The sequence below is a fragment of the Hermetia illucens genome, chromosome 3 (genome assembly GCF_905115235.1).
Source record: "Hermetia illucens chromosome 3, iHerIll2.2.curated.20191125, whole genome shotgun sequence".
Classification (NCBI taxonomy): Eukaryota; Metazoa; Arthropoda; class Insecta; order Diptera; family Stratiomyidae; genus Hermetia; species Hermetia illucens.
In genome coordinates this window covers 126,453,420-126,462,712 of record NC_051851.1, presented here as the reverse complement: position 1 = coordinate 126,462,712, position 9,293 = coordinate 126,453,420, and the positions used below count along the sequence as shown (strand labels likewise).

General features: G+C 42.3%; 1 long non-coding RNA gene across 1 annotated transcript; it reads left to right on the top strand.

Annotated features, from left to right (window-relative positions):
* Positions 1 to 449: 449 nt before the first annotated feature.
* On the top strand, positions 450 to 1,317 carry LOC119652420. Its single transcript, XR_005249543.1, has 3 exons — positions 450 to 699; positions 772 to 1,143; positions 1,242 to 1,317. It is a non-coding gene; the product is annotated as an uncharacterized LOC119652420 (long non-coding RNA).
* The last annotated feature ends 7,976 nt before the right edge of the window (positions 1,318 to 9,293 follow it).

Genomic DNA, 9,293 nt, shown 5'->3' with positions numbered 1-9,293 from the left:
TACCCCTACCGAACCTTTAATCTGCTTCATCATTCTGCTAATTCAACACTTAATTAATAAATACTGATTTTGAAATTGCGTGGGGCAGAGTGCATGGAGGAAAATACTGGAATTTTCAAAAAAAAGATGTTTATCATACTTTGATGGACGTGATAATCTCTCCAGGCATAAAAGATCTTGTGGGATTAAAGGTGTTTGTTGATCGTTCCTATTTTGAGATAAGCCCATATGAATGACATTATTGAGATTTTTATGGCGTATTTACTAGATTGAGTGCGTGCGAACTTTCACAAAATATTGATAAAAATAATATTGGTTTCTTATATGAGGGAATATTCATATGTATATATGAAAACATATACATCTGCATATTTGGAAGCGGCGAAGTAAACAGAAAAGTTGTTATGATTAGATCCGTGAGAATTAGTTTACTTAGAGATGACGTCGGCGCAACGTGCGGTGACTAGAAATTAATGTGGATGAAGAAATTTTTTCCAGTACTTAGCGGGTATTAATGAAGCCGCTAAGATCTTCTATTAGAATATCAGTAGCTTTTTGTTAATTAAGGCAGCAACTCAAGCTTGTGTGCCATATTTAAGTTTGTGGCAGCGGTTGAGATTAATAAGGACTTTAAATCCAGGACAATATACAAATTCTCAATTATTAGTGTTTGTTCAAAATATCTCTACTGAAGGAAATGTAAGTCATAAACTACAACTAGTAGCAACCCCCACAATATTTCAAATATAAGTGCATGTAAAAATATTTTAGTGAACACAAATCGAAAAAGAAAAAGCACGACATTTTCCGAAGTGAACAACTGTGCAGAAAAGCCATATTTTTGGATATGAAACGATTTTACTTATTTGATTTTCAAGGATAGTATTACTAATACTGCTTACGAAAGTGTTAAATATTTTATTAGTTAAAATTACTCAAGGAAAATATCGGAATTGATATCGTAGAAGAAGCCCGAAATTCAAATAAGACCCAATAGATTGCAATTCCGGTGGAATCTCGTAGATTGTCGAAACTTGCAGGAAGCTATAACTAGGCGGGCAACCTGGTTGAAAGTGGCAAGGAGAGGAATGTGATTATTGAAAAAACTAGAACCGGCATGCAAGATTTGTCCGTAATGCTCATGTAAGTTAAAATTGCTGTTTTTCTGTTAAAATTCCTTTCTTAAATTGTTAGATTAAGGGAACTGCAGTTTAAAGGATGATTTCATAACACCCCAACAGGAAAATTGACGAATCATAGCATTAAGTCGATTAATTAATTTGGAAAAGTCGGGAAACCAGAAGCTTGACGGTTCAGGTATGTGTGTGTTCATTATTTTATTGGACATTTGTCCTTTTTGTTCGTAATTCGTAATTCTTATGCATTTAGTACACCAGATTATTCATATTGACACTTACTCAAATGCGGCAAAGTCAATAGATCACTTTCGTAAATTTATTAGTTATAGTGCGATTTTCATCAAACTTGGTAGTATCATGTTCAATGTTGATATCAATGAAAACCTGATGATTCGAGGGTAAACTTAAGGGGTTTTCCAGTCAACTTCTGAAAAATATAGTAATAAGATCTCAATGGAGCTGGTCCCTCCCATAGGAATACGGAAACGAAGGCGGGAAGGAAGAGGACGTATACGCAAACCGCAGCCTCTGTTCTGACTACTGCCGTGGCATTTTCCGCCAAGGATGGCAAAATGTCAGAGGGAGAATTTGCCATCCTCCGGGATTGCCTGTGGAAGAAAATACTAGAGACTGGAACGAAGCCACGATTTAACAATCAAGGTTTCCGCGATGGGCTTCTCCATTTGGAGTGCACTGACGAGGCTGCCTTAAATTGGCTCTAGCAGGAACTCCCGGCTTTGAGTTCCGCCGGTCGGCCCAAGTTCACTATTGTGAACACTGAGCTACGCAAAACAGAACATGTCGGATGTTGGTTACCGGGCCCTCGAAGGAAGGCAGAGGACATCATCCGCATGTCGGGTGAACAGAACCCGGGCATGGACTTTGGACACTGGAGGGTAAAGTTCATGAATACCAGGAAGGAAAAATCTACAAACGTGGAGGGTTTCAACTTGGTATTCGAACTGAACCAAAAGAGTGTGATTGTGCTCAGGGGAGGTCACCATATGGTGCTCCGCTTTTTTCCTATATAGACTGAAATTTAGTCATATAAGAAACTGTAGGACATCATCTCCAATTTGAGAGCGAAGAACAGTGATTGTCTTCGACTGCTAAGTGGAAAACAAACGAATGCTCTGCGAGATGGGATGAGACTTTTCATGGATGAGGACATAGGAACTGCGGTTCCTCCAAGTGCGGCAAATACGAGCAACCTCTTCAACATGCAACTGCTACAAGGGAAACTGGAAAACTGCAAAAGTGGTTTTCGAAAACTTTGTGAATCCGCCAGAGCGCATGGTGTTGATGATGCTTTAATTAAGTGGATCCATGCTATGCTAACGCGGAGACTGTTGTGCGCTGAGGTGGGTGTCGATCGCTATCTGACGGCAGAAGCAACGAAAGGCTGCTCCCAAGGAGGTATGCTTTCGCCACTTTTGTGGAGTATGCTGATCGACTCATTACTATGCGAACTGCAAAATTTGCCAATACACGCTCAAGCTTATACTGACGACGTGTACTTGCTATTGATCGGAACCTCGGAACGGTGTACAGAAATATACAACGTGCCGTTGTTTTGATAAACAGTTGGTGCCTCAGACATGACCTTCCAGTTGATCTAAATAAAACCAGAATGGTATTATTCACAAAAAGGAGAAAACTAGATGGACTTTACTTGCCTGAGATGACGGGTACTACCGTTTAACTTTCCGAAGAAGTGAAATATCTGGGAGTCACTCTAGATAAAAAGCTTCTTTGGAACAAACGTGTAGAGGTAAAGATGAAACAAGCTGCCAAAATTTATGGACTGAGCATACGGACCTTTGTCTCTACATGGGGACTCAGGCCTCATGTGTTAATGTGGATATACGCTGCCATCATTAGACCAATGTTCATTTATGCATCCGTAGTGTGGTGGGTTAAGGTGATACAAAAAGGTTTTCACCGTAAACTAGTCGCACTGCAAATAACTGTGTGTCTGGGTATTACTGGTGCCATGAGCACGACATCCGACGCAGCTCTAATTGGATTACTTAATTTGCAGCCCCTGGAGAAATTTATTCAAAGCACTGCAATGAGAGGAGCTCATGGCCTAATTCGATTAGATCAATGGGGAAACAACGGATGTGGAGGACACAAAGCACTGTAATAGTTGCTGCGAGTACTGAGTCCACTTCTTACAATGCCTTTCGATTCTGGTGTCCCCATACATCTGTTTAGTAAACAGAAGACATGAAGTTATCCTGAAGCCTCTCTACGCTCTACTGGGAACTCTCAGAGGAATGGGTGGCGGGATATACGGAAGTTTTCTACACCAATAGCCGGAGCCCACTTCTCGAATAAAAACGAGAAGTGGAGTTTTCCTTTGGGAAAATATGCAACGGTTTTTCAAGCCGAAATTTACGCGATTCTACGGGTGGCAAACTGGGTGATTGATTAACGAGCGGTTGAAGGGCAGGCGCATCGCAATCTACAGTGATAGCTAAATCACATTGAATGCGTTGAATAGTCCTTTGATCACCTCGGAAATCGTTCAGGAATGCAGAAATCGCTCGAACCCTATCTCTAGATTCAGTACGGTGGAATTACTCTGAGTACCTGGTCACTGTGGTGTAGAGGGAAATGAAATGGCCTCGACCGTATAGCGAAAGTCACTACGAGCATCTTCAGAGTACAAGGCACGCGGGGAACCAGAGGAGTTGTTACAGATCTCTCAACGAACCCCACCAGAGCGGCCAGACAGTGCAGTTTTCTTTAACGGAAGCGAAAAAATATTGGGGGTTACGCTTACAGCATCTTGAGCATGTTCTTTGAATTAGCGCTAAAGGCATCCACCATTCCACTACACGGGGTATGAATTTTGCGGATGTTACCAAAAAGGAGGCTCGACGAGTCAAACTAATCGCAGCAGTGATCCTGGTGTGGATCAGGAGCAGAATTACTGGCATAAAAAGCTCATCAGGATAAATGATCGCTTTGTCGAAGAGGAGGAATTTTCACATTTCCTCACTGCAGGAATTACATACCTTGTTACTACAAGACCGATTACTTGCTTACCAACCCCCTACAAATTCATGACGTTCGTTATTAGCTGAAGGGCCACTGCACACATCCAGACCAACAACATTCTTCCGAATTGGATCAAAGAGTTAGAAAGATCAACTCATTATCTCCTTGGTAATTGCAGGACAGAACAACCAAAAGCCAAAGAAATCTCTTTGCTTCCTATATCGATTACGCCAAAACTTTTAGCAACGTCTCGCGCACCAGGCTAATCGATATCCTATATCTGTAATCCATTAATCTCAAACTAATAAAGCTTTTGGCGACAGTCATGAAAGAGTAGCATGCCAATATGTCAGTGTGCTCATGTGAGGAGACCAACGTCTCAGAGCCAATCCGTATACGAAGAGGTACCTTTCGAGGGCATTCGTTGAGCCCCCTTTCGTTCTATAATGCACTAAACTCCTTTTCATGGTCACTGGTTGAATACTAGGGGGCATGGTTTTGCAATCAAATATGGCCTACGTGCTAAGTGCGAGCTGACAAACTTAATGTATTTAGACGACATCAAGTTGTATGTTGGTATTGAAGACTACTTCAAAAATTTGTAAGGAATAGTATTTGTAGTTTAGCCGTAATACTCGGATGAAATTAGAATTAGACAAGTGTCGAATCAAAGCCATCCGCAAAGGTCATCACGAGGCACTTACCGAACATAGCATTGGTGACCTCTACGTCCAAGCTCTGACCGAGGTAAACCTCTACAAATATCTAGGAACTCTGGAAGGTACCCATGCTCGAGTTGGTGATTTGAAGGATGCTGCCTCCTGCTAATTCGCTATGTGCTTACTTTTACAGCAAGGAGCAGGCGAGTCCCTTACATACGGCTGTTTGTGATGTAGATTGGAGGCTAACTCGAAGGATCTATCTTTCAACAACAATACCAGCAACAGGTATTGCACCTAAATCCCTCACGACTTCCCTAGATTCCTCCGCACTCCCATACAGTCTGGTTCAAACCATGCAGAAATACATCATTTTGTATACGTGCTCGATGTTGCGGGGAGTTCTCAATGGAATCTCCACTAACCTACTAGCGGCCACCACCACCAGCGCCCCTGTAGTTTTCAAGTAAGTAGGATCGTCCGAGCCTAAATGCTTGACACTAAGTGCTAGCATTATGTAAAATCAGGTATCCGTCGAAATTGTGATACCTCGGAAAAAAAAATATAGTAAATAGTACTATTATTGAGTTCATTTGGGTAGATTTCGAAATGTAAGCTATTTTGAGTCCTACATACCATATATCTAGATCGCGATGATTTTCTACTGGTCGTCAAAGGGTAATGTAGGTCCCAGCGCGAAACGTGAATTGGTACCCACGATGGAGCATAAAACCTGGCAAACGCCTGCTGAATCAATACCAACAGCTCTACTACCAAACCATATCTCCACCTCCACGTGGTGACCGCTAGGAATTCTTTCTTAGCGAAAAGCTACAGACGGAGAAGGAAGAATGCGAGTCTCCGCGCCAAAAATGCGACAAATTATACCAACTGGTTCTCCAGGTCGTGGGTTGGGAGTTGGGTAGGGCTAACAACCCTGCACAGGAAACAGCCTGTTACGGAGTCACAACAAAAAAGCTTCTGGCTGGACTGATAACACAACGACGAACCCTGCAACGTAAACAGAATAACCATTTGCGCCTTTTTTCATGGAACGTGCGTTCCATGTACAGTCCCAATATAGTACTGATGTAAGCAAGCACAGTACATACCCGTTCGCTTATATTTTCAAAGCCAATAACAGCAAGTCTCATTTTTGGCTGACTAAGAAACCTACTCCGAGCACATAGTTTACTGGGTGGCCACTGAAATATTTGGTGTAGTTCCTCTCCTCCAGGAAACCGGTCCGTGTCCAACGCATCTCCTGCAAAGCTACTCGGATCTCTATCTCGTTGGCATGATGCTCCGGGCTCGAATGACAACATCACCCCTCTGACAATCAGGTGAGAGTTGACACTGAAGCCATTCATAGCAGATCCCTCCGCAACATCTATAAAGGGGAATGGGTGCCGCAATAACCGAAGCTAACAGACATCCTGGAGATGAAGAATCAACCAATGATCTTCACAACCACCTGAAGAGGTTTATCATTGATACAGTCACAAACATACTTGGGCCCAACAGCAAGAAAAGTCGGAGCGGCTGATTCGACGATGAATGCAAGCTAGCACTGCATTCTCAAAGAACGCGGGCACGCACAGAGATTTATCACGAACTCCGTCGAGCGGAGAAGCGACTCCACAGATGGAAAAAGGAAACCTGGGAGAACCAACAAGTTTGTGAACTAGAAAAATACAGGGAGCAACCGCACCAAGCGCGTTACACCATTTTTTCATCGACTGTGAGTCCGCCTATGATACCGTAGCCAGGGTAAAACTGTATACGGCCATGAGAGAATTTGGTGTCCAGACGAAATCCATGCGACTGACTGACCCTGATCAATGTGCGAGGCCAGATAAAAGCAGCAGGATCACTTTCAAGACCAGTCGACATCAAAAACGGTCTACGACAAGGAGATGCACTATCATGCGTCCTCTTTAACCTGGTCCTCGAGAAAGTGATCCGTGATGCTAAGGTAAATGCGAGGGGCATGATCCTCCTTCAGTTCACTAGACTACTGGCCTATGCTGACGATATCAACATCATGAGGAAAACGACCCGAGATGTACAAACTATCTTCATCCATATCGAGCAGGCGACGCGAGATCTTGGGATGCGCATCAATGAAGGCAAGACTAATTATATGGTAACAACGTCACTACCAAAAATCAACCAAACAACAACATCAAATCGCACTGGTCAAACGAGAAGAATAAAGATAGTAAACTACAACTTTGAGACCGTTGATAATTTCCCCTATCAAAGGTCAAAAATCACAACCGATAACAGCTATGACGATAAAATCCGCGCACGGTTGTTGGCTGCCAACAGAACCTATTTCAGCTTACAAAAACTGTTCCGCTCGAAACATTTCACCATAGGGTCAAAGCTCTTACTTTACAAGACTATGATTTTGTCAGTCCTTACATATTCTTCGGAGTCCCAGGTTCTTAGTAAAAAAAAATGGGAACTCTTGGCCGATTCCGTAGCCTACATAACGGCGAAGTCTATGAACGATTCCATGACCGTCAAGTTGTGGACAAAATCCGGCCCAATAGGCGAGTCACTTAATCCGTACGGATAAGGATGATCCCCCCGAAAAGTCTATAAGGGCAATATCTATGGTAGGAAAAGGCAGGCAGCTTCTAGGGAAATTTAATTGGTGGACCTCCGCGCAAAACCAGGATGTGTGGAGCTCCTTATTAAGGCAGGCCTAGACCGGATACCGGTTGTTGCACCGTTGATGATGATAATTAGTACTTTTCGAAGCCGCTAGTTTTAACATTGGCTGGAAAGGTGAGGGGTGGAGGAGTGCAAAACGGGTCAAGTACTTCAAGAACCCATTCTTAGAAACTACCCAACTCAAATAACTGAAAACAAATATGGTGTTCCATGCACATGGTATCTAGGCCTTAAAATAATCGCCATACCGATACCTGTTGAAATTAAGTTAATAATAGTATGTTACTATATTTATTATAGATATCCTTTGAAGAAATTGACTAGGAACCCCCTTAAGTTTGGAATCATCAAGTGCAGTAACATAGGCTAGGCAATCGCCAATGAATATATTTTTCAACAAGATAATGATCCAAACCACAGTTCAGGATTATGTAAGGACTTCTTGGAAGAGAAAGAGATTGAAGAGATGTGGAGAAACCATAATTTTTCCATCTTTCTCATGATGGTCTCAAATGTTTGGCCGGCAGTTTATGTAATGACGCATATGTGCAATGATTCTTATGGTGCGGTAGATCCACAAGAAATGGAGAATTCGGCTTTCGATCACTTCTTCCATTCGAATCTCACTGGATGTATTGGAACCTTGCGTCGACGCACTTGAAGTGAATGAGCACCTAAGTGAAGTGAGGTTTATAATCCCGGGCAGACCTACGCACTGATATAGAATTTTGCATAATGATATCTGAGTGATCGTAGCGCTCAAAGGACCACCCCGCCAATATTATTGTTAGTGTTTACCCAAAATGTATACAATGTAGTACTCGTTGGTGTAATCCTGGTGCGTTGTACTAAGGATGTGCCTCCCGAGCGTTCGCTACTGGTTGACTACCGGTGCGATACACCGTAGTCCATTCGTTGATCTAAGAAACAAAAGATTTGTTGTGAATCTTGAATTGCTCTGATCACTACACTATATGTATACTTCTACTTTTTGTGACAACTGTGTGATCGAAATTCGTATAAAATACTGGTATGCAGTTGTAATATGAATGATCAGCCATACGGTTATTTGTCTTGAAAGATATGAATGAATGAAAAAAACATACATAGAAAATTCCTCACAAAATATAGTGGTGAGCTTTACCGCATAAACCACACCTAAGCGCCATCGCTCTCTGAATGCGCTTCAACTCCCCCGGACTTCCCGAGATTCCAATACTCCTCTTCTGCTTTTCACTAAGTGCTCTTGGGGCGTACCACCAGTCGGCCATCTTGGAAGAATGGGTTCCACTGCATGACGCATGCCCCCAATGTGATTGTCGTTCTCCTTAATATGCAACCTATCCACTGCCATTTTCGCCTTTCGATCGCATTTCACCTAAGAAAAACCTAAAACCTTTATACCCAAAGTATCTTCTGGTATTCCGATTTGTTTTTTGATAAAACCCAAACTTATGAATCTCCTTTTAGATAGACAGATGATGAACCGAGTTTAATAGTTTTGTTTTATGAAAAACCCCACCAACCTTACCACCTAAAATGAATTAGGTGCTTAAACATGAATATCCATCCCAAAACGCAGAAACAACAGTGATACAAATCAAAGAGGCGACGGCCCGCAAGTCATGCTCACAACGGTACAGCTATCTATCGTTTACATCTGAAACTGCTACGATTTTCCTAACGCATTGATGAGATAGGCGATCATACGATTCGGTTGCGAAGTTGCATCAGAATATGGAGAAGATCTTTAGGAGCGACTATTTCATTTCTCAACAGTCAAATAGGGACGGAGCCCATATTTAGG